General features: G+C 46.9%; 1 pseudogene; it reads left to right on the top strand.

Annotated features, from left to right (window-relative positions):
- Positions 1-22,797, top strand: part of LOC140454376 (beta-1,3-galactosyl-O-glycosyl-glycoprotein beta-1,6-N-acetylglucosaminyltransferase 3-like) — a 56,285-nt pseudogene extending 33,488 nt beyond the window's left edge.
- Positions 22,798-24,943: the final 2,146 nt, after the last annotated feature.

Raw genomic sequence — 24,943 nt, 5'->3', positions numbered from 1 at the left:
ATTACCTTTGAACTGAGTGTCTTACTTGACTATTTCAGATGTCAGTTAAGAGCCAACATAATTGCCATGGATCTGAAGTTTCACCAATAAACCTGTAATCTGAGAATCAACAGTGATTATATGGTCATCATAGGCTAGTTTTTAAATCCAGATTTTATTGAATTCATATTTCACCATCAGCTATGGTAGTATTCGACACCATGATTTCCAGAACAGTGGGTTAGTGCTCAGGATGGCCACATGACAATAATGCCATAAGAAACAGGAGCAGGAGTAGGCCCTTAAGCTCTTGATCCTGCTCCACCATTCAATAGGATCGTGACTGATCCAACATTCCTCACTTTCACCTTCCTATGCTTTCCCTGGAAGCCTTGATTCCCTGACTGATCAAGAATCTATCCATCTCAGCCTTAAATATACACAAGGACTCTGCCCCCACAGGGGGTACTGTGACAAGGAGTTCCAAAGACACAAAGAGAAGAAATTCTTCCTTGTTTCAGTCTTAAACTGGCACCCCTTGATTCTGAGACCATGCTTTCTGGTCCTAGACTCCCCCATGATGAGAAACCTCCTCCTAGCATTTTCCCTATAAAACCCCTCAAGAATTCCATATTTTTCAATTAGATCATTCTTCTAAGTTCCAGTGAGTAGAGTCACAACCTGTTTAGCATTTGCTATTTAGACAATCCTTGCTCTCTGGGGATTAGCCTAGTAGACCTTCTCTCAACTGCCTCCAATGAAATTTCCCCAAACAAAGTGACCAAACCTGCCCACATTACTCGAGACTGATAGAAGTTTACAAAAGAATGATGGGTATGGATAGAGTTAATGCTAGTTGTCTTTTCCCAAGGGTGGGCATTTCAAGACGAGGGGGCACATTTTTAAAGTGAGAGGAAAGAGATTTTAAAAAGATGAGGAACTTTCTTTATGCATAGGGTGGTTTGCATGTGGAATGAACTTCCTGAGAAAAGGGAGGATGTGGGTACAATTGTAAGGTTTAAAAGACATTTGGATAAGTACATGAGTGGGAAAGGGTTGGAGGGCTATGGGCCAGGAGCGGGCAGGTGGAACGTGTTTAGTTTGGGATAATGTTCGGCAAGGCTTTGTTGGACCGGACGGTCTGTTTCCATGTTGTATGACTCTATGTGGTCTCACCTGTAAGTCTTCCCTACTCTTACACTCCAATCTCCTTGAAATAAGGGTCTATGAATGTTATCAAGCTGCTAGTGCGTCCCTGAGGCAACCGCAAAATGAAGATACAACACTGCCCATGCTTCCACCAGGGCCATAGTTGAACAATCATAACTCAACCACTTCAAGATGAGTTGGAAGCTCCAGTGGGGCATTGCAGTATCGATCAGAAATGGGGCACTATGCCTTTCTCAAGTGCAGTCGACAAACAGGGTGTGGACTGTAGGCAGAGGAAATAGGGGATCAGCAGTAATCTTCTGAGAGTGAAGATGAAGATAAAGACAAGGACATTGAACAGGGTGAACAGACATGAGCGCAGACATACCTACATTATAGGGTAATGCACTGTCAAAGACCAGAAAACAGAAAGAACTGAATTGCAACACACGTCTAGGATGAATAAACTGGGTTTAGACTTCCTCATGTATAATTGTTTTTGGTTATATGGTAACAACCATGGTTCAGGCAAAATATATGTGGACCAAGTTATTTTTGTAATCATCCAACATTCCTGTTGTTGACTAAATGTTTTCTTAATCATATTAATGTATGCTTGGTGAAGGTAAAGGTAAAGTCCACATAGTCTGAGTAGACCATGGGTTGTTCTCATTACAGAGAGATGTGTATACTCAGTTTGGACTGTTTAGTATCTACACATCATAGACCCTTCAAACTGTTGAGAAGATAGCAGCAGCAGTCAGTGAGAAAGGGACACTAACATAGCTTGCTGCTAAAGTTCGGTAGTTTTATAGCCTGCAGTCAAAATATGTAATTCAGTGTAATGTCATCTCTCACAATAGTAAGTTAAGAGCATTCCTGAAGCATTTTATAAGAATGATCCCAGGAATGAAAGGCTTGTCACATGAGGAGTGGCTGAGGACTCTGGGTCTGGACTCAATGGAGTTCAAAAGAGTGAGGGAGATCTGATTGAAACTTACAGAATACTGAGACCCCATGGTAGACTGAATATGGAAAGGTGTTTCCACGAGTAGGAGAGACTAGAACCAGAGGACATAGCCTCAGAATGAAAAGGTGATGCTTTAAAGCTGAGAGAAGCTATAGACTGGGAAGCCTGACATTGGTGGCTACTTGGGTGCCCATGTGGGTGCCCATGGGCCCCAGCTATGCCTGCCTCTTTGTAGGATATGTGGAACAGTCCATCTTCCGCAGCTACATTGGCACCACCCCCCACCTTTTCCTCCATTACATCGATGACTGTATCGGCGCTGGCTCGTGCTCCCACGAGGAGGTTGAACAGTTCATCAACACTTTACCAACACCTTCCACCCCGACCTCAAATTCACCTGGACCGTCTGAGACTCCTCCCTCCCCTTCCTAGACCATTTCATTTCTATCTCGGGCGAGCGAATCAACACGGACATTTACTATGAACCAACCGATTCCCACAGCTTCCTAGACTACATCTCCTCCCACCCTGCCCCTATAAAAACGCCATTCCATATTCCCAATTCCTTCGTCTCCGGCACATCTGCTCCTAGGAGGACCAGTTCCAATACCGTACAACCCAGATGGCCTCCTTCTTCAAAGACTGCAATTTTCCACCCGAACATGATCGATGATGCCCTCCACCGCATCTCCTCCACTTCCCACTCCTCCGCCCTTGAGCCCCGCTCCTCCAATCGCCACCAGGACAGAACCCCACTGGTCCTCACCTATCACCCCACCAACCTCCATATACAGCATATCATCCGCCGTCATTTCCGCCACCTCCAAACGGACCCCACCACCAGGGATATATTTCCCTCCCCTCCCCTATCAGTGTTCCGAAAAGACCACTCCCTCCGTGACTCCTTCGTCAGGTCCACACCCCCCACCAACCCAACCTCCACTCCCGGCACCTTCCCCTGCAACTTCAAGAAATGCAATCTTGCGCCACACCTCCCCCCTTACTTCCCTCTAAGGCCTCAAGGGATCCTTCCATATCCGCCACAAATTCACCTGCACCTCCACACACATCATTTATTGCGTCCGCTGCACCCGATGTGGCCTCCTCTATATTGGAGAGACAGGCTGCCTACTTGCGGAACATTTCAGAGAACACCTCTGGGAGACCCGGACCAACCAACCCAACCACCCAGTGGCTCAACGCTTCAACTCCCCCTCCCACTCCACCAAAGACATGCAGGTCCTTGGACTTCTCCATCGCCAGACCATAGCAACACGACGGTTGGAGGAAGAACACCTTATCTTCCGCCTAGGAACCCTCCAACCAGAAGGGATGAACTCAGATTTCTCCAGTTTCGTCATTTCCCCTTCCCCCACCTTGTCTCAGTCAAATCCCTCGAACTCAGCACCGCCTTCCTAACCTGCAATCTTCTTCCTGACCTCTCCGCCCCCACCCCCACTCCCACTCCAGCCTATCACCCTCACTTTGACCTCCTTCCACCTATCGCATTTCCAACACCCCTCCCCCAAGTCCCTCCTCCCTACCTTTTATCTTAGCCTGCTGGACACACTTTCCTCATTCCTGAAGAAGGGTTCATGCCTGAAACATCGATTCTCCTGCTCCTTGGATGCTGCCTGACCTGCTGCGCTTTTCGAGCAACACATTGTCAGCTCTGATCTCCAGCATCTGCAGTCCTCACTTTCTCCTCAATTGAGTCAAGATTAGGTTAGGAGAACTGGTTGGCATGGACGAGTTGGATTGATGGGACTGTTTCTGCATTGTACATCTCTATGACTCTGTCACCCCCTCCACCCAGTACACTCCTCCCTATCTCTGTAACCTCATCCAGCCCTGACACCTTCCCTATCTCCAGAACCTCCTCCACCCCCTACACCCCACCCTATCCTGAAACCTCCTCCAGTCCCAATAACCCTGTCTTAGCTGTAACATCAATGCTCATTATCACTCCATGATGTCAGCCCTCCTGCGATTCTAGCCTCTTGACCATCCCCTGATTCCATCACTCCACCGGCCTTCAGCTGCTTGGGCCCTCCATGTTATCATCTCATGAGACTTTGAGCAATTTGTGTTTCCCTTCTCTGATGAATCCTGTCCATTTTTTCCTGGAAACAATGTTATATCTGTTGTGGATTTACTAGAGTAATTCAGGAAGGGTCCCTCAACAGCACCTTGTAAACCCAACATCAATATCACCTTGAAGACAAAGCCAGCAATATGATGCAACACTACTCCTTCTGCAGTTACTCTCCACTTCACCCTTAATCCCAACTTTGAAAATAATCATCCTTCCTTCAGTTTTTCTGGGACAGAATCCTGGAACTCTCTCCCATGTGACTTTGCATTTGTAGTCAGGATTCTTAAAACACAAGGACAGTGGAGTTAAAGAGGAGAGTTCGTTATCATTTATGCCGGAGAGATTAGGGGGATGGGTAACAAGGCTGTCCCAGCCAGTGATGCCCACTTCATGTGAATCCACAAACAAGTATGTCATTGTGATGTTGCCATGGGAATGCACATTACATTCCTGTTCTGAGGGATACACAGGAACAGTAGGAAATGAGACTTGGTCGAATCAGTCAAAGAGCCAAGATGTTTCACATCAGTGTCCCAGCGAGATGTGGACAGTTACTAGGTGAGTCAGGGTGAAACAATACCTGCTGGAGTGTGATGACCTTCATTGTTCAGCTCTCTGAATATTGGAGTTGGGATGGTGTGCTGAGGTTGGACAGGAAGTTGGTAAGACCAGTTCTGGAAGACTGTGTCCTGTTCTGCTCACGCTGCTGTAGGAAGGATATTATTAAAATGGAGACGGTTCAGAAAAGATTGACCAGGATGATGCCAGGAGTACAGGGTTTGAGATATAAAAATAGACTGGGGAGGCTGGGGACATTTTACAAAGAACATTACAGCACAGGAACAGGCCCTTCAACCCTCCAAGCCTGCACTGACACATTTTGCCTTCCATATTAAAACTGTCTTCACTTACAGGATCCGTATTCCCCTGTTTCCTTCCTATTCATGCCTGCTGCTGGATGCTTCTTGAAAACTCCAATTGTGTCTGCTTCCATTGTCTGTTCTGGCAGTGTGTTCCATGAACTCACCACCCCTTCCATGATAAACATGCCTCACATATCTCTTTTAAACACCCCCTGACCCCTCCACCTTGAACCTGTGTCCCCGAGTAACTGACTCTTCCACCCTGAGAAAAGGCCTCATACTTTCCACCCTATCCGTGCCATTCACAATCTTATAAACTTCTATAAGGTCACCCCTCAACTTCCTGCATTCCAGTGAACACAAACCCAGTCTATCCAATCTTTCTTCACAAGTAAAATCCCCCATTCCAGACAACATCCTGGTAAACATTTTTTGTCCCCTCTCTGAAGGATCCACATCAGAACTGTATGTGTTTTTCACTGCAGCACAGGAAATTGAGGGGTGACCTTGCTGAGGTTTATAAAATCATGACAGTGATTGATAAGGTGAATGACAAGGGTCTTTTCCCTAGTGTGGGGGAGTTCAGACTCAGGGCCATGTTTGTAAGGTCAGAGGAAAAAGATTTAAAGATTGAGGAGCAACTCTTTTATCCCCAGAGTGGTTTGTGATAGAATGAACTTCCAGATGAAGTAATGTATGTGGGCACAGTTACAATGTTTAAAAGATGCCATCTCTTGATGCCAGTCGTTTTTTTTTCTCTATTCTGTGCTACTGAATGCCCAAATTTCTGTGACATGCATTTCCGGAGGACTAACATGGCAAGGGAGTACACGTTAAATAGGAGGACCCTGGCAAGCACAGAAGATTAGACGGATCCTGGTTTGTGTGTTCCAGCCATCCGTGAAGGCAGCAGGATAGGCAGGTAAGGGAATTAAGAAGGATCAAAGCCACTGAATACATGAGAAGGGAGGTGTCATGTTGGAGCTTTACAGGCTTTTGGTGAGACCACAGCTGGAATACTGTGTGCAGTTCTGGTCACCACATTATAGGAAGGATGTGATTGTACCGGAGGGGGTGCAAAGGAGAACCACCAGGACGTTGCATTAGATTGAGCATTGCCTAAACCTGCAGAGTGTGTGTGTGTGTGTGTGTGTGTGTGTGTGTGTGTGTGTGTGTGTGTGTGTGTGTGTGTGGGGCTATGGTAACCCACCTAGCCTGCACATCCCTGGACATTATGGGCAATTCAGCATGGCCAATCCATCTAACTTGAACATCTTTGAAATCAGAGCACCCGAAGTGTACCCAAGCAGACAACATGCAAAACTCCACACAACCACCCAAGGCTGGAATCAAACTCTGGTTCCTGGCACTGTGCTCCAGCAATGCTAACCTCTGAGCCACTCTCGGCCAGGGGATTTTTTTTTGGATCCATATCAACTTGCTGTGCTCAGATTCACAGCTTTATTATGAATGGTCAAATCACCATAATTCCAATGTCGCATCAGAGAGAGAGAGAGATGACGGGTGGTGAAGTTTGATTTAATTTGACTTACTATTGTTACTTTTTTACAAATAAATTCATGGGATGGGGGCACCGTTGGCCAGGCCAGTGTTTATTGCCCATCCCTAATAGCCCAGAGGGCAGTTAAGAGTCACAGTACAAACAGGTAACCACCTTCCCGTCTTCTGGTCCTCTCTTCATCCAAGGGTTACCCCTCCCACATTGTTGTGGGCTCGATGGAAGGTTCCTTCCTGAAAGAGCATCTCAGCTCAGGCTGGGGCGTGGGTTATTGGATTTGGCTGGCTCTGTGTTCTCTCTCTGTAGATTCTCCGATCGCGATCCTCTCCTTTACTTCACCTGGGCCACAGCGGTCCAGGAACGGCTGAAGAGAAGCAGAGACCGCGGAAGGAAACGCCTGTTGCCAGGCAGGCAGACAGGAGCGAGGGGAGCCCGGACTCCAAGAGAGAGAAACAACGGAACATTGGCTGGGTATCATCCAGAGGAGGGCGGGAGGAGTTACTGAGAGAGACAGGGAGAGGGATAGGAGTCAGTGAGACAGAGAGAGAGAGGGAGGAGTTACAGAGGGACAGAAAGAGAGGAGGAACGAGAGAGGAGTTACTGAGGGAGAGGGATGAGTTAGTGGAGGAGAGGGATTACAAAGGGAGAAGGATTATAGAGGGAGAAGGGTTACAAAGGGGTCGCAGATAGAGGGAGAGGTGTTAAAGTGGGAGAGGAATTCCAGAGGGAGAGCAGTTCCGGGGGGAGAGGGAGTGAAAGTCAGAGTTATTCGTTGAATCTTGGGGAAAAGGAAAGACAAGAGTCTAACAAGGAGAGGGGACTGGCTGCTGCGACCTCTCCAGCAAATTGCAGTCACTCCTTCCCCACGGTCTAGTGAAGGCAGTGCTGCCCAGCACAGAGAGCATCCATTCTGCATTTGCCTATTGCCTGTAGGCTGGGGACACTGCCCTCTGGAAAGCGCTGTGCCCAAGCTGAGCCAGTGTTGTGCCCGCTGGTCGTGCCTCAGATCAGCGCTGTGTGTGCTCAGTGTGGTCTTGTTGTACCAATGGCTGCTGGTCCAGAGAGGAGGGGGCCGGCTGACCCTCAGGCTGGTGAAACCAGGCGCCAGTCCAATGCAGGAACACCTCCTGCTGGTCGAGGAGAACTCCACCTGCTGGCAGATCATCCAGGGGGACAGGCAGGAGGTGGAAAGGGCCCTCCTCAACTCCATTACTATCTTCCTCAAGCACCAGGCCGTCACTGAGGGAGATTATCTGAACATTACCCGAAATTGCAGATCGTTTGTGAGGGCCCGCAAGTATATCACTGTCCCCCTGAGCCCTGAGGAGGAACACTTCCCCTTGGCTTACTCCATGGTCATCCACAGAGCATTGAGATGTTCGAGAGGCTTCTACGGAGCATTTACGCCCCACAGAATGTCTACTGTATCCACGTGGACCGCAAATCCCCGAGTCAATTTCATGCGGCCGTTCGGGCCATCGCTTCGTGTTTCCACAATGTCTTTGTCATAGCCAAGCTGGAGTGGGTCACCTAATCTGGCTGGAGGAGAGTTCAGGCAGATCTCAACTGCATGAAGGAGCTGCTGGAGAGCTCTGTCCCCTGGAGGTACTTCATCAACATGTGTGGCCAAGACTTCCCCCTGAAGACCAACTGGGAGATAGACCGCAGCCTCAGAGCTCTGAACGGCTCCAACGTGATTGAGTCGGATCCTGCACCAGGGTTCAAAAAGGTAACCGCCTTCCTGTCTGCTGGGCCTCTCTTCATCCAAGTGTTTTCCATCCTCCTTCCCTCCATCATCTCTCTCTCTCTCTCTCTCTTCCAGTCCTTCACTCCCGACTGTACAAAGAGAGACAGGGTTGTTAAAATTGTTCAACTGCATGGAGGGAGGTTCAGAACGTACAAAGGAATAGAGAGGAGTTGGACAGTTGAGCTGCAAACAGAGTAGAAGGGCAATTGATGTTTCAGGTCGGAAACTTTCATCAGAACCCAGGGAGAGGAAGGGGCTGCAGAAAAAATGGGGGTGTGGGGCTGGGGAAAGGTGGGTGGGATGGCGATTGGTGGATGCAGGGAGGAGGTGGCTGTGATTGGACAGTGGCGGGGGGGAGCAGATGGGTGGAAAGGAAGACGGTCAGGTGAAAGGGATGGCGTAGAAAGAGAGGGCTGGGCCTGGGATAAGGAGGGATATAGACTGATTACGAGAGTATACAGGAATGTAGGTAGGTTAAGAGTGGAGGAGAAAGTGAGGACTACAGATGCTGGAGATCAGAGACAAGAATGTGGCACTGGAAAAGCACAGCAGCTCAGGCAGTATCTGAAGAGCAGAAGAATCAATGTTTCGGATATAAGCCCTTCATCAGGAATGAGGCTTGTGGGCCAGGAGGCTGAGAGATAAGTGGGAAGGGTGTGGGGCTGGGGGTGGAAGGAAGCTGGAAAAGTGATAGACAGGTGAAGGTATGTGGGGGGGGGGGTTTGTGGAAGGTGGAGTGGACAGGTGGGAAGGAAGGTGGACCGGTCAGGAGGGTGGTGCTGTGTTGGAGGCTTGGGACTGTGATAAGTTGGGGTGGGGAAATGAGGAAACTAGTGAAATCAACAATGATCTGCCTGGTTGCAGGGTTCCAAGCTGGAGTATCCAGGCGTCAGCTGGTAAGGGTTTGGTGATGGAGGAGGCCCAGAACCTGCATGCCCTTGGTGGGAGGGGGAGTTAAAGTGGTAAAAACAATGACTGCAGATGCTGGAAACCAGATTCTGGATTAGTGGACTTTTGCCCGAAACGTCGATTTTGAAGCTCCTTGGATGCTACCTGAACTGCTGTGCTCTTCCAGCACCACTAATCCAGAAGGGGGAAGTTAAAGTATTCAGCCAGAGGCGGTGGGGTTGGTTGGTGAGTGTGGGTGTCCCAGAGATTTTCTCTGAAACAATCCACAAGTCAGAGTTCTGTCTCCCCGATGTAGAGGAGACCACATCAGGTGCAATGGATGCAGTAGATGACATTGGTGGAGGTACAAGTATACTTCTGTCAGATGTGGAAGGATCCTTTGGAGCCTTGGACTGAGGTGAGGGGGAAGGTGTGGGTACAGGTTTTGCACTTCTTCCAGAGGACAGGGAAGGTGCCAGGAGGGGAGGGTGGGTTGGTAGGGGGTGTGAATCTGACAAGGTAGTTGCAGAGGGAATGGTCTCTGAAATGCAGATGGAGTGCAGAGGAAAATATGTCCCTAATGGTGCGGTCTGTTTGTAAGTGGCAGAAGTGGTGAAGGATAATGCAATGTATCCGGATGTTGGTGGGGTAGAAGGTGAGGACCAAGGGGTACTGTCTCTGTTGTGTTGGGAGGGGTGTGGTTTAAGGATGAAGGTACAGGAAATGGAGCAGATGCAATGGAGAGCATTGTCAACCATGTGGGAGAGGAAGTTGTAGTTTTTGAGGTAGGACACCATCTGGGATGTTCTGTGATGGAAGTGGTCCTCCTGGGAACAGATGCAGCAGAGGCAGAGAATAAGGGATAATGTTTTTACAGGGGTAGGGTGGGAGGAGGTGTATTTCAGGTAGCTGTGGGAGTTGGTGGGTTTGTCGTAGATGTCCGCGGTTAGTCAGTTGCCAGAGATGGAGAGGTCCAGGAAGGGGAAAGGTGTCAGAGATTGTCTGGGTGAATTTTAAAGAAGTAACAAAGAGGATTAATGAGGGCAGAGTAGTAGATGTCATCTATATGGACTTCAGTAAGGTATTCAACAAGGTTCCCCATGGGAGACTGATTAGCAAGGTTAGATCTCATGGAATACAGGGAGAACTAGCCATTTGGATACAGAACTGGCTCAAAAGGTAGAAGACAGACGGTGGTGGTGGAGGGTTGTTTTTCAGACTGGAGGCCTGTGACCAGTGGAGTGCCACAAGGATCGGTGCTGGGCCCTCTATTTTTTTGTCATTTACATAAATGATTTGGATGCGAGCATAAGAGGTACAGTTAGTAAGTTTGCACATGACACCAAAATTGAAGGTGTAGTGGACAGCGAAGAGGGTTACCTCAGATTACAACAAGATCTGGACCAGATGGGCTAATGGGCTGAGACATGGCAGATGGAGTTTAATTCAGATAAATGTGCGGTGCTGCATTTTGGGAAAGCAAATCTTAGCAGGACTTAAACATTTAATGGTCCTTGGGAGTGTTGCTGAACAAAGAAACCTTGGAGTGCAGGTTCCTAGCTCCTTGAAGCAGAGTTGCAGGTAGATAGGATAGTGAAGGCAGCGTTTGGTATATGCTCCTTTATTGATCAGAGTATGGAGTACAGGAGTTGGGAGGTCATTTGTGGCTGTACAGGACATTGGTTAGGCCCTGTTGTAATATTGCGTGCAATTCTGGTCTCCTTCCTATTGGAAAGATGTTGAAAGGATTCCAAAATGATTTACAAGGATGTTGCCAGGGTTGGAGATTTGAGCTAAAGGGAGATGTTGAATAGGCTGAGGCTGTTTTCCCTGGAGCATCAGAGGCTGAGGGGTGGCCTTATAGGAGGTTAACAAAATTATGAGGGGCATGGATAGGATAAATAGCCAAAGTCTTTTCCCTGGGGTCGGGGAGTCCAGAACTAGAGGGCATAGGTTTCGGGTGAGAGGGAAAAGATATAAAAGAGACCTGAGGGGCAACATTTTCATGGAGAATGTGGTATGTGTATGGAATGAGCTGCCAGAGGATGTGGTGGAGGCTGGTACAATTGCAACATTTAAGAGGCATTTGGATGGGTATATGAATAGGAAGGGTTTGGAGGGATATAGGCCGGGTGCTGCCAGGTGGAACTGGGTCGGGATATCTGGTCGGCCTGGACAGATTGGACCGGTGATCTGTTTCCATGCTGTACATCTCTGTGACTGTAAGTGGGTACTGCAGATGCTGAAGATTACAGTCAAGATTAGAGCAGTGTTGAAAAAGCACAGCAGGTCAGGCAGCATCAGAGGAGCAGGAAACCCCTACATCAGGAATAACTTCTCAGAGGCCATAATCCAGTCACCAACTCACCCTTTTGTTTACACATGGAGTCCTTGACACGGATCCAGCTTCCTCAGAGCCAGCTCAGAGTGAACAGAACATCTGATCATCCTGTTTATTTTTTTTCGGAAGCAGCCTCAGGAGTAGCAATCAAAGTCGTCCCCAGGTGTAGGTAGGCCCAGGCAGCAGCAGCAGGGGTGCAGGCGAGGTCCAGGCTTCAGTCGGAGGAGCAGGCCCAGACTGTAGCAGCAGTGGTGGTAGTAGCTGCCTGTGCAGCTGAGCACAGCTTCAAATTAACAGAAATAAGCAGAAAGAAACCCCAGAAAACAATCACAACAAACCATGAAAGAAGATTTGAAACTCCTTTTCAGTAGGAGGACACCAACAGCAGCACATAAGACACACTGAAGCTGTTTCGAAGTCAGTCTCCTCTCCTCGAGAGGATTGAAGAGTCCTTCATATGCTGATCCAGCTCCCCTAGAGCCAGCTCTCAGTGAGCAGATCCCTTGACATGCCTGTTTATTTTTCTTCCACTACCACCCGACAGCAGTCATGCTTATTTTTCCCTTGTACCCATGTCATGTGTGTAGGTGTCAGATGCAGTGAAAAACAACAAGTGTGTAAATCTTAATTTATATGGGAAATAGAACCCACTCACTTCAATAATTTCAGTGCAAGACAAGATCTGCAACAGCAGTATCATCTGATATACTCTTGCAAGAGTGGTATCTACAAGGTAGGCACACAGTACAAAACCTTAATACAATTCATTTCTCTTTCCCTCCTCCCACTACTCTAAACCCAGCGCCCATTCCTCTTGTTTATCTCTTGCCTTATCTGGCCTTGTGCGTAACAGTACAGGTTTTGCTTGGCCATTTCACCACATCCCTCTGTGGTCTATTGTTAGCGTATATCTACCTTCACTGCCATCTGCTTCCTTGCTTGCTAAAGCAACATTTCCTCTCATTCTTCGTCCACACGGAGCCTTATGACCTCTTGATTGTGGTTTTTGTTTTTGCAGAAGTGGGAAACAGATGCTTATAACTGTTTGTACAAGTATATCTAGCTTAACCTACACTCCCCTTCCTCTTTCATGATTCAGCTTTGTGATTTTCACAGACAACATTTATAATTGCTCCTCACAATTTATATTCCATCACCAGGAAGAAAGGAAACAGATAGTCCTGTTTATTTATATTTTATTAAACAATTCACAGTTTATACAAACAATTACATTTACAGCTGTATACAGAGAAACAGCAATTTTACAAGGGAGGGGAATGACAAAGCCAAGCCCCAAACCCTGACATTCAACCAGTTTTCAGGGAAAGGAGGACAAACCTCAAATCCCAGTTTCAATCATTACGAACAGTAACAATGGCATTCCGTACATATAAGACAGTCCAACTGTGTAAGAAACAGAGCATACAATACAGACCCCCAAAAAACCAGCAAGCCTCCACCCCCCACCCCCCCCAACCCAAATCCCTCCCACCTTCTGGCCGCTCTAAGGCAGCCCGCCCCTCCGCGCCTTCCGGCTCTCAGTCCGGCCTGACACACCTTTCGATCACCTGTAGGACAGCCCATCCAGATTACCCCTTCTAAGGACGACTGCGCTCAGAATGGCCTACCCACCTACTGGCTCTAGGGGCAACTGGCATCAGGGTGGCCTACCCACCCTCTGGTTCTCGGGGTGACAGCTTTCAGGACGACCCATGAACGTCCCAGCTCACAGTAAGGCCTGCCAGACCCAGGAACACACAAGACAGTGCAGGTGATAAGCCCAACAAGAAACACAATAGTTAATTGTGAAAAAATGGAGTCCTTTCTGGTACACAGAGTCCAAATAGTGAGTCTTCAAAAAAAAAATAGAGTTCTCAGGAACACAGTCCACTCCAGTTTACAACATGTGTTGTCAGAAATAGAGTCCACTGCTAAACACAAGGTCTGCAACCAAGGTAAGAGTCCACTCCCAAAAGCAGCAAATGCACACCCCACAGCACACAGGTGTTCAGTCTCCATGGAGTCCTGGCACATCCTTGGAGAGCCAGGCCCACTCACAGGAACACAGTACATTGTAAAGGTGGTTAACTCACAGGGGTTTTGGTCCACTCCTGAAGGGAAGGTCTTCTCCTAAACTCCAGGATACAGCAAATGCTCACCTCCCAGCACACACACAGATGTTCAATCTTCAGAGGCCCAGTCTCAGAGCTAGACCTCCCCACAGGAACAGCTCCTCTGGTAAAATGTATGTCTTCTACAAGGGCTCAGTCCAAACAGTGAGGACACATACAAAAAACAAAACTAGAGTCCAAGGGCTAAGCCCTACCACAAAATTAACATTGTCCTTTTCTCAAAAGTGAAGAAGAGTAACACACAGACTATAACCAGTCAGTGAAACAACAGTCCCCTAATGAGAACTGAGTTACACCTGAAACACAGTCTGTGCATCAGGAGTTTAACAATCAATCCTCCCTAAAGGAATGCCAGTTAACAAACTGGCTAAATAATTCAGCCAGTTCAGGAATCAGGTTTCCCCCACACAAAAAACAAGCAGAAACCAACAGTAACACACTGACTGTGACCCAGCCAGCACAGAGTCAGTCCCCTAAATCAAGAAGACCTCTGAATCTCCTGTTTATAAATTTTATGAAACAGTTACAAAACAATTTACAAAAACAGTTAACATTTACAACTGTATACAAGAGACAGCAATTTTACAAGGGAGAGGAGCATTCCCCTTTTTTTTTATTTTATTAAACAAGTATCAAAAAAGAGGTTACAGCACAACAGTTAACATTTACAGCTGTATACAACAGCAATTTTAAAAGGGAGAGGAGCAGCAAAGCTCGGCCCCAAACCCTACCGTTCAACCAGTTTACAGGGAATTGAGGACAAACCACAAATCCCAGTTTCAAATATGAAAAGACAGCAACAATGACATTTATGCATAAGACAAGCCTGTTACGTTAAAAAGTGCAGATAATGCAGACCCAGCAAGCCCCCATCCCTCCCAACTTCCGACCACTCTATAGCAGCCCCCCCCCCCACGCGCCTTCCGGCTCTCGGTCCGCCCTGACACACCTTTCGACCACCTCTAAGACTGCCCGCCCCACTACCCACCTGGGGTGACAGCGCTGAGGACGGCTACCCACCTTCTGGGTCTCGGTCTGCCCCTACGTACCACCCACCCCGATGCGCCATCTGGCCAATGGCTATCCTGGCACACCTTTCGGCCACCTCTAGGACAGCCTGTCCCCTTCCCTGGGACGACAGCTTGCAGGGCAGCCCACAAGCCTTCTGGATCTCAGCCCGCCCCTACACGCTTTCTGGCTCTCGGCTGCTCTGATACAGCTTTCGACCACCTCTAGGACAGCCCATCCCGATTACCCCTTTTCAGGATGACGGTGCTCAGAATGGTCTACCCACCATCTAGCTCTCGGGGAGACTGTCATCAGGGTGGCCTACACACCCTCCGGCTTTCGGGACAGCCTACCAACCTTCAGGTTCACAGGATGGCCTACCCACTCGCCGGCTCTCGGGGTGACAGCTTTCAGGACGACCCACGAGCCTCCCAGCTCACAGTAAGACCTGCCAGACCCAGGGACATGCAAGACAGTGCAGGTGATAAGCCCAACAAACCATATGATAGTTAATTACCAACAAACAGAGTCCTTTCTAGTCCAGAGTCTATTAACACAGACATTTTTCTTCAAAATGTAGAGTCCATTTCCAGACCTGAGGGGTGGAGAGAATGCCACACAAGGCCTTGATGAGACCACATCAGAATCAGTCTGTACAATTTTCTCTCATTTAAAACATAAAATAATTACATTGACAGCAAGTTTCACCTGCCTTTTTCCCAGGGATGAAGGTTGAACAAATTGGCTTTTACACATTTAAGTTTGGAAATCTGAGAGATCTTTTTGAAATGTATAAATTTCTCTGAGGGGACATGATAAGGTAGTTGATGGGACATTGCTTTCTCTTGTAGGTTTGACAAGATGTTCTGTAGAATAAGATATCGTCAGAGTCCTACAGCACCGAAACATACCCTTTCGTCCAACTCACCCATGCCAACCAGGTATCCTAATTGGAACTAGTCCCCTTATCCTGTCTTTGGTCCATATCCCTCTAAACTTGTCCTATTTATGTCGTCTGTTAAATCTTGTAATTGTACCCACTACAACAATTCTTTTTGGCAACTTGCTCCGTATTTGCACCACCCTCAGGTTTCACCTTAAACCTATGCCCTTTGGGTTTGGACTCCCCCATCCTGGGGCTATTCACTTTTATTGATTTCCCCCACAATTTTATAAACCTCTATATGGTCACCCTTTACCCTCCAATACCCCAGTGAGAAAAGTCGTAGCCTATCTAGCCTCTCCTTATAACTAAAACCCTGCAGTCCTGGCAACATCTTTATAAATCTATTCTGCATCCTTTGCAGTTTAACAACCCCCTTCTAACAGCAGGGCGATCACAAATTTACCCAGTACTCCAAAAGTGGCCTCACCAATGCCTTGCAGAATTATTTTCCCCTGAGAGGGCTGTTGCACTGTGTAAATCTCTTCTGTACGAAGTTGTGAAGGCTGAGTTGATAAAGTTATGAAAGGGTGAGCAAGGTGACCTTTTTTTAAAAAAAGATAAGGACCCCGGGACAAACGATAGAAATGTGGAATTGAAATTGCAACCAGAAGAGCAGTGATCTTCTTGAATGGTGGAGCAGACTTGAAGGGACGAATGGCTGACTTATGCTATGATAGTGGTGGAGACAGGTTATGCCTTAGTTCAAATAAAGAGTAGGGAGTTTTCTGACCACTCAGCTAAGGGCTTTGGTGTCCCTCCTGATAACATGAACCTTGAAGTTAATCTCCCTCTGCGCCAGTCACAGAATTAAAGAATTCTTGCGGAAGGATGCCATTCAGCCCATCGTGTCTGCAATTATTCCACATCTAGTACCAATCTCCTGCATTTCCACATTCAGCTCTGGCAACATCTTGTAAATCTTTTCTGAACCTTTTCAAGTTTCACAACATCCTTCCTATAGCAGGGAGACCAGAATTGCATGCTGTATTCCAGAAATTGCCAAACCAATGTCCTGTTCAGCCACAGCATGACCTCCCAACTCCTACACACAACGCACTGACCAATAATGGCAAGTGTAGCAAACGACTTCTTCACTAACCTGTCTATCAGCGACTCCTTTTTCAAGAAACTATGAATCTGCATTCCACGATCCCTTGTTTCATCATCACTCCCCAGACTTTTCCATGAAGTGTATTATTCCTGCCCTGATTTGCCTTTCCAAAATGGAGCACCTCACATTTATCGACATTAAACTCCATCTGGCACTCCTCGGCCTATTATCCCATCTGATCAAGATCCCGTTGTACTCTGAGGTTGACTTGAAATATTACTCTGGATGTAGGTTTGCTCGTAGAGCTGGAAGGTTCATTTTCAGATGTTTTGTCACCATACTAGGCAACATCTTCAGCGAACCTTCCAACTCAGCGAGCAAACCTACATCTAGAACCTCAACCTGAACTACAAACCTTCTCAAACCTTGCTGATATATTACTGTCATGTATAATCGAGTTACAGTAAAAAATGTTGTCTTATGTGCTTTACAGTCAGATATTGATAGGTTAAGTTGGCAAAAATGTTGGCAAATGGAGTGCAATGTGGGAAAATGTGAAATTGTTCATTTGGAAGGGAAATCAAAAGAATAGAATATTATTTAAATGGAGAAAGCTTCAGAAAGCTGCAACACAAAGGGACTTGGGGGAAGTAGTGAATGAAACATGGAAAGCTTGCACACGAGGGCAGCAGGTAATTGGGAAGACTAATGGAATGTTGGACGAAAACAGAAATTTCTGGAGAGACTCAGCAGGTCGGATAGCATTCATAGAGAGAAAACAGAGTCAATGTTTCGAGTCTGGTGACCTTTCCTTAGAACTGAAGTGGAATGTTTGCCCTTATTTCAAGGGGGGTTGGAGTATAAAAGTCAGGAAGTCTTACTGCAACTGTGCAAGGTGCTTGTGAGAGCACATCCGGAGTACTGTGAGCACTTCTGGTCACCTTATTTCAGAAAACATGTTGTTTCATTGGAGGAAGTTAAGAGAATGTTCAGTGGGATGGCCCCATTATGGAGGGATTATCTTAAAAAACAAAAGGCTAAACGGGATTCTATTCACTGGAGTTTAGAAGAATGAGAGGTGACCCCATTGAAATGGACAGGATTAAGGGGCTTGACTGGGTAAATGCTGAAACGATGTTTCTCCTCATGGGAGAGTCCAGGTCTGGGTGGGGGGGGGGGGGGGTATTGTCTCAGAATAAAGGGGCACCAGTTTGAGACTGAGATGAGGTGGAATTTCCTCTCTCAGAAGGTTGTGAATCTTTGGAATTCCTTGCCACAGAGAGCTGTCCTTGTATATATTTAAGGCTCAGATGGATAGATTCTTGCTCAGTTGGGGAATTAAACATTACGGGGATAGGGCAAGAACATGGACTTGAGGAATGTTGAATCAGCCACGATCTGAGTGAAGCTGGCTTGAGGGACCAAATGGCCGACTCCTGTCCCGACTTGTTAATGGTCTTACATTTACTGAAGAACCTGTTCAAAGATGTTATCGCACAACTCTGGAACAGAAGCGACTTGAACCTGGGTCTCCGAGGCTCACACCGCATGGATCCTAGTTTACTTTATATCATGCACTTGACATTCATGCCGGTAGTTACGGCTGCAATTCGCACCTACCTGCTTTAGATCAAATTAATGAAGCAAAGCCAGTGCAGGTTTTCAAAAGGTAAGTCTCCAACCTCGCATCATGCATTGATGAAGTAGCTGAGAATTTGGATGCAGAGAATGTTGTCTGAACTGGATTCAATGAAGTGTTTCACTAGGCACTAGATAAAAATGGCTGAACAACAAAATTGACAACACAAGCCCTGATTCATGGATCTTGTTTTGGACGAGAGGTTGGTAGGTTGGTAGGTGAGAATGATCCACACAGCTGGGACATATAAACATCAAGACCCGGAGCAGGAGAAGATGATTTGGCCCTCCATGAGGCCCACCATACTATATGATCGTGGCTAATCCTCTATCTCAATGCCATACTACCGCTTTCTCCCCATGCCTTTGATGCTTTTGAAACCTAAATATTTGTTAATCGCATTCTTGGAAATATTCAATGACTCAAACTCCACAGCTTCCTGTGGTACAGAATTCCATAACTTCACTATCCTGTAAGTTAAATGTTTCCGTTTCTCAGCCCTAAATAGACGACTGTTTTTATTCAATATGTCAGTGATATCAATCTTGGAGTATGTGGCAAAATACCCATATTCGGGGCAATGATAAACCTGGAGGATTGGCAAATGGTGAGGATGATGTGAATTGTCCAGAGTCACCACAGTGAACAGACAGCATCCAGTCAGAGGTGAATACAGAAGAGTGTAAGGTGATATGTTTTGGGAGAAGGATGTGGAGAGGTAATAGAAATGTAATGGCACAATCGTAAAGAGTGCGCAGGATGAGAGGGATCTGGCGATAAACATTCATCGACATTAGAAGATGGGGGAGGCCATAAGAGGGTAGAAAAGCAGAAGGCTTCATAAATAGAGGCATTGATGCCAATAAATGGTTGAGTTATGCTGCATGTCGAATTGGTTTAGCCCCAGTTGGATTGTTGTGGTCATTTCCGGTGACTATAAAACGATGTGAGGGCCCTCAGGACAGGGAGGAGATTTCGCAGAATGGTGCCAGGATTTAAGTTGGATAGCACAGTTGGAAAGGTCAACGATGCTCCCATTGGAACAAAGGAGATTGGGGTGAGGTTTATTCAATGGGTACGGGGTGAGCACTCGGTAATGAAGACAAGGAAATATACTTCACTGTTCACCAATTGTACAAGTGCAATGGAATGCAGATGTAAGATTTTGGGTTAGAGGCATGGTGGGGAGATCTGAGGAATTGAAATGCAAATGAAGCCTAAACTACATTTGTATGAGATGATGGCAAGTTCCGATGTAAGTTGGAAAAAGAAAATCTGCTCCCATATATACAAGGAACAAGAGTAGGCCATTGGCCCTTTTGATCCTGTTCCACCATCCACATTCCTGCATACCATCTATCCTCCCCTTGGTAACCAAGGATCCATATCTCCCATGCATGATGCCACAAGGACCGAGGATAAAAGATATCTTTTGACACAATGTAAATAAAGTGCCTTGTGTCTTGCGGAAGGGGTGGCACGGTGGCTCAGTGGTTAGCACTGTTGCCTCACAGCGCCAAAGACCTGGGTTCGATTCCAGCCTTGGGCGACTGTCTGTGTGGAGTTTGCACATTCTCCCCATGTCTGCGTGGGTTTTCTCCGGGTGCTCTGGTTTCCTGCCACAATCCACAAAGATGTGCAGGCCAGGTAGATTTGTCGTGCTAAATTGCCCATAGTGTTCGGGTACATTAGTCAAGGGTAAATATTGGGTAGGATAATGGGTGTGGATGGGTTGCTCTTCAGAGGATTGGTGTGGACTTGTTGGGCCAAATGGCCTGTTTCCATACTGTAGAGAATCTAATGTGTGGTGTCCTTCACTCTGAGGGAGGAGCTTTGGATGCAAGTCCTACTCCAGGAGCTGATGGCCATAGGAAGGTGTCTTCATTGCTTTTGTGAGACACTCAAGGGTATGGGCCAAGTGCGACAAAATGGGATGAGAATAGTTCGAAGCTGGTCTTTGAGACCAGTGCAGACACGATGGGCTGAAGGGCAACTGATTATTTTGGTGCTCTAAACCTCAATAACCAGAGAGCATGGAGTCACAGCATCATACAGTATGGAACAGACCCTTCAGTTCAACCAGTCTGCGCTGATCAGTCATCCTAATCTGACCTAGTCCCATTTGCCAGCCTTTAGCACATATCTCTCTCACCTATTCCTATTCATGTCCACATCTAGATGCCTTTTAAATATAGTAATTGTACCAGCCGCCTCCACCACCTCTTGGTAGCTCATTCCAGGCACACATCACCCACTGCGTGAAAAAGTAACCCCTCAGGTCTTTCCCCTCTCAACTTAAACCTATGCTTCTAGTTTTGGACTCCCCCACCCTTGGGAAAAGACCTTTAGCTATACAACCGACCTGGAAGGAATCAAAATGGGGCAAGAACAGAAAAGGAGGTCAGCTAAACAATTCTAAGCAGCAACAGAAAAGTGCAGCCAGGCATGTAAGCAAGCTAGCTTACTGAAACTGGCTCCCATTAAGTGAGAAGGCAGGAAGACTGAAACAACACTCAATAGGTGTTGTAGAAGTTTAAGGTCAATGATCTAATGCTAAACGTCACGTACCTAGATCAGGATCTGATTGATCAGTTGTGTTGCTAAGACTTGAAATCAAAATGTAATTCGTGAAAGGGGAACGCTGATTTGTGTGTAAAAGTGTGATTGCAACTGCCTGATTCAGACTCTCCAGGCAAGGGTGGGCTTTGACCCGGCTGGTTGAGTCTTCTTGCATGTATGTGATAAAGGAAGCTGTGTGAAGTGTACTATCATCCGGCTGATCATTTCAACATCTATCCATGCTTCTCCTGATTTTATGAACTTCTGTAAGGATACCCCTCAGCGTCTGACCCTCCAGGGAAAATAGCCCTAGCCTATTCAACCTCTTACTGTAGCTCAAGCCCTCCAATCTCGGCAACATCCTGGTAAATCTTTTCTGCACCCTCTCAAGTTTAACAACATCGTTTCTTTCGAAGGGCGACCAGAATTGTATGCAGTATTTTAAAAGTGGCCTCACCAGTGTCCTCTACAGACAATAGATCACATTTGGTAATGGCAAAGGCATATCAGAGATAATCAAAGATACTCCTACTTATAGACAATAGGTGCAGGAGTAGGCCATTCAGCCCTTCGAGCCAGTATCACCATTCATTATGATCATGGCTAATCATCCACAATCAGTATCCTGTTCCTGCCTCATCCCAATAACCCTTGATTCCACTATCTTTCAGAGCTCTATCCATCTCTGTTACAGCTGCAACATTACATCCCAACTCCTATACTCAATGCCCTAACCAATGAAGGTAAAGGTATCAAACACCTACTTCACCACCCTGTCTATCTGCAATGCAACTTTCAAAGATCTATATCCCTGCACACCATGTCCTTCTCTCTAAGGCAAAAGCTCTGTGTTCAAGTCCCACTCCAGGAGTTGATGACCACAGGAAAGTGTCTCCATTGCACTGGTGAGGCATGAAAGGCAATGTTCCCAGTGCTGGAAAATGAGACTGGAGTAGCAAGGAGCCTGTTTTGCCAACACAGACACGGTGGGCTGAAGGATCTATTTTTCTGGTGCTCTCAACCTTTATAACCAGAGGGCACAGCTTGAAGCCAGATCCAGTGGGAGAGCTTGAGGATGAGTTTTATGTTTGCTCAGCGAATGAGCATTGGGAGATGGTTTGGGAGGCAGGGATATGGGGAAATTGGCAGGTGACTGGCACTAGGCAATAGGAGTGAGAAAGGCCTGAGGGGCTGAATGGCCTTGTTCTCCACTGTAAGGTGAGTAACTGAGAGAAGGAGTGTGCATGGATCTTGCTGGAACTGGGGCGAGGAGAGTGCAGAGGAGTTGGGGAGGGAAAAAGCCATAGGTGAAGTTGAAAAGCTATCATTTCTGCTTTCTCATCTCTCTCACTCTCTCTTGCACTTGCCTTTTAGAAATGTTGGCAATACCACCACGATACCCTCGACCAAGTCGTCTTGACGGCGCAACTCAAAGACCAGCCGAACATCAGCCCCTCCATCTTCGTGGGCAGCGCCTACTTCATGGCCTCCAGAGAGTTTGTTGGCCATGTGTTTGACAGTGCCGAGATCCAGGCCTTCCTCAAGTGGTCGGAGGATACCTACAGCCCGGACGAGCATGTGTGGGCTACCCTGCACAGAATGCCCAATGTACCAAGCTCCATCCCATACACCCAAGCAGCCACCAGGACACTTGGCCGGACAGTAAAGTGGTCCTTTGAGGCTGGTGATGTTGCGAGGGGTGCCCTATACCCTCCCTGCACGGGAAGGTATCGCCACTTGGTTTGTGTGTATGGGGCAGGAGATCTACATTGGGTGGTCCGTCAGAGATGTTTCTTTGCAAATAAGTTTGACCCCAACATGGATAACACGGCAGTTCAGTGCATGGAGGAATATCTCCGAAACAGGACACTTGGTAAAACTGGGGCTGGGTTAGAGGTTGGTACAGAGTAAACCTCGGTGATGGTGGTAGGGGTGGTGGGTGAGACATTGGAAACACTGAGAGACTGGGCACTGTGAAACTGGGCACTGTGAGACTGTATAGTATAACACTGGCTGCTGTGGAGGCCAGGCACAGTGAGACTGCATGCTATAACATGGCCACTGGAACACAAGACAGTGTAAGGCTGGGCACGATAGTGTTGGGCACTGTGGAGATTGGATACCTTAATACTATTCACGGTAACACTGGGTGCTGTGAGACTTAGCACTGTAACATTAGTCACTGTAAGAGTCAAAATGTGTGGTGCTGGAAAAGCACGGCAGGTTAGGCAGCATCCGAGGAGCAGGAGAACCGATATTTCAGGTATAAGCCCTTCATCAGGAATGTGGGGGAGTAAGGGTGTTGAGAGATAAATAGAGTGAGGGTGGGGCTTTTGGGGAAGGTAGCTGGGAAGGTGCTCAGTAAATCCAGCTTGGGGGGGGGGGGTGATTGTGATTGGTCGGTGGGGAAGGTCGAACATATAGTTTGGAAGGAAGATGGACAGGTCAAAAGGGGAGAGCCGACTTGGAAGGTTAGATCTGGGATGAGGTTGGGGGAGAGGAGAGATTTGGAAACTAGTGATGTCAATGTTGATGCCATGTGGTTGAGGGTCCCAAGGCAGAAGATGAGGTGTTCTTCCTCCAGTCGTCAGATAGCTTGGATTTGGTGGTGCAGGAAGTATCATTGTGGAGTGGGAGGGGGAGTTGAAGCGGTTGGTCACAGGTCGATGGGGTTACTTGTGCCCAGTCTCACAGGGACACATCCACCAATAATACTCAACACTGCACGAGTGGACACTGCATTACTGGAACACTGCACGAGTGGACACTGCATTACTGGAACACTGCACGAGTAGGCATTGCATTACTGGAACACTGCACGAGTGGACACTGTATTACTGGAACACTACACGAGTGGGCACTGTACAGCTGGACACTGCAAGACCTGTGTTGTGACCATCATTATTTTTTTTATTTTTCTCATTTTGGTTTGGAACTGAGTCCAAATTGAGAATTGAACTTTGAACAGTGGCTAGTTCTTCTTTAAAAAAAAACTGGACAGACAAAAGACTGATGTTTGCTGTGTGGATCTGGCCAGGAAAGGTAATGCAGGTGAATTACTGCTCTCTGAACACAGCAGACGCTTCAGCACCGAGATGTAGTTCTGCTCAGGGACTGACAGCTGGATGGATATTGAATGGGTCAGTCAGTAAGAGGAATGCTGCCAGGCAGGTAATCACAGAGAATGGTGAGAAAGAAAGAAAAAACCATGAGTGACCTCGCTCTGACTGGATTTTGGGCTTGGAGGAAGTGCTTCTTTGGAAGTTGCTGGACTGGTCTGATCTTCTTTTTGGTTTGACTTTGTCTAGTTATTTCCCCAGTTGTTAACTTGTTAAAAGATCTGAGATGAGAATGTGAGTCTTTGGGAATGAGTATTAGTCTCCACAGTTCTGCAGAATTTGTTCGCATTGACTGGTGACTTTAAGTTCAAACATGGTGTACAGTTCTTGTGCCTGTAATACAACCCAGCATCAAAGGATTTCATGATGGCCTATTATTTATCATTGAAACTGTTATCAACTGGCAAATTAAAATTTTAAACAAGTTTATCTCTTAACTGTCTGCTGGTGTGCGAATTGGGGGGGGGGTGCATGGGTTTATGATCATCTGTGTTCTGCATAGTGACATAAACAGAAATTAACAATTTATTAAGTTATAAACTTGACATCCAAGATCTGTTATTTGTAAATTCTGGTTAGGAACAATTGAACGATTTTGTGGGTCATTGAATGGTTGAATGTCACTGTGTTGCAAATCCAGTGATCGGGAGGTTGGTTTTGGTTCAGCTTCATTTTTCTGTATCACTCCGGACACCATACCTCCAGGCACAATAACTCTGGACACTGTCACTCTGGTTACAACACTGTCACTCTGGACACTATCACTGGATACTTTGAGATCAGACTGTGACATTGGACAGTGTAATGCTAGACACTGCGATGTCAGATGTTTTAACTATAGACACTAACACTGGAAATAGTGACACTGGATATCATTTGGATGCAGATAAAAAAGGAAAACAGTCAAAAAGAAAACAAATGAGATAGAATCTACTTGG

Source organism: Chiloscyllium punctatum, chromosome 29, assembly GCF_047496795.1.
Source record: "Chiloscyllium punctatum isolate Juve2018m chromosome 29, sChiPun1.3, whole genome shotgun sequence".
Taxonomy (NCBI): domain Eukaryota; kingdom Metazoa; phylum Chordata; class Chondrichthyes; order Orectolobiformes; family Hemiscylliidae; genus Chiloscyllium; species Chiloscyllium punctatum.
The sequence above is the reverse complement of the archived record's forward strand: the minus strand, read 5'-3'. Positions and strand labels throughout refer to the sequence as shown.